The following is a 1273-nucleotide window of genomic DNA, read 5'->3' as shown; positions in this document are numbered from 1 at the left end:
TTTTCAAAATTTGAATTCAAATCTTTTTCAATCAACTAACTAACTCTTTGTTTGTTTCTTATCTTTTTCAAAACCACCTAACTACTCTTCCCTCTCTAAATTTTCGAAAATACCTCTCTCTTTTTCAAAAATTCTTTTTTGTTTTAAATTTTAATTTTAATTATATTTTGTCTTTGAATTTCGAAAATTACTAACCTCTTTTTCAAAAATTATTTTCGAAATTTCTCTTTTCTTCTCTTATTCTATTTAATTAATTAATTACTAACACTTCTCTTCACCTCTCTTCATCTAAGAATCCGAACTTCTTATATCCCTTGTATTTGGATTCTTCTTCCCCCCTTTCTTCTTCTACTGACATAAAGGAATCTCTATACTGTGACATAGAGGATTCCTCTTTCTTTTCTTGTTTTCTTCTCTTTCATATGAGCAGGAACAGGGGAAAAGGCACTCTTGTTGAAATTGATCCAGAACCTGAAAGGACTCTGAAGAGAAAACTAAGAGAAACTAAATTACAACAATCCAGAAATAACCTTTCAGAAATTTTCGAACAAGAGAAGGAGATGGCAGCCGAAAATAATAATAATAATGCAAGGAGAATGCTTGGTGACTTCACAAAGCCAACGTCCAAGTTTGATGGAAGAAGCATCTCCATTCCTGCCATTGGAACCAATAACTTTGAGCTTAAGCCTCAACTAGTTGCTTTAATGCAACAAAACTGCAAGTTTTATGGACTTCCATCTGAAGATTCTTATCAGTTTTTAACTGAGTTCTTGCAGATCTGTGAGACTGTAAAAACGAATGGAGTTAATCCTGAAGTCTACAGACTCATGCTTTTCCCTTTTGCTGTAAGAGACAGAGCTAGAATATGGTTGGATTCACAACCTAAGGATAGCCTGGACTCCTGGGATAAGCTGGTCACTGCCTTCTTGGATAAATTCTTTCCTCCTCAAAAGCTGAGCAAGCTAAGAGTGGATGTTCAAACCTTCAAACAAAAAGATGGTGAATCCCTCTATGAAGCTTGGGAAAGGTACAAGCAGTTGACCAAAAGATGTCCATCTGACATGTTTTCAGAATGGACCCTATTAGATATATTCTATTATGGTCTCTCTGAATTTTCGAAAATGTCATTGGACCATTCTGCAGGTGGATCTATTCACCTGAAGAAAATGCCTGAAGAGGCTCAAGAACTCATTGACATGGTTGCAAACAACCAATTCATGTACACTTCTGAGAGAAATTTCGTGAATAATGGGATACCTCAGAAGAAAGGAGT

The 1273-nt window shown here is 35.3% G+C and overlaps 1 non-coding gene across 1 annotated transcript; it reads right to left on the bottom strand.

Annotated features, from left to right (window-relative positions):
* Positions 1-959: 959 nt before the first annotated feature.
* On the bottom strand, positions 960-1063 carry LOC112713253 (small nucleolar RNA R71). The gene has a single exon (XR_003158228.1). It is a non-coding gene; the product is annotated as a small nucleolar RNA R71 (small nucleolar RNA).
* Between the last annotated feature and the right edge of the window lie 210 nt (positions 1064-1273).

Source organism: Arachis hypogaea, chromosome 9 (genome assembly GCF_003086295.3).
Source record: "Arachis hypogaea cultivar Tifrunner chromosome 9, arahy.Tifrunner.gnm2.J5K5, whole genome shotgun sequence".
In the NCBI taxonomy this organism is placed as follows: Eukaryota; Viridiplantae; Streptophyta; class Magnoliopsida; order Fabales; family Fabaceae; genus Arachis; species Arachis hypogaea.
This window is presented reverse-complemented; position numbering and strand designations above follow the sequence as displayed.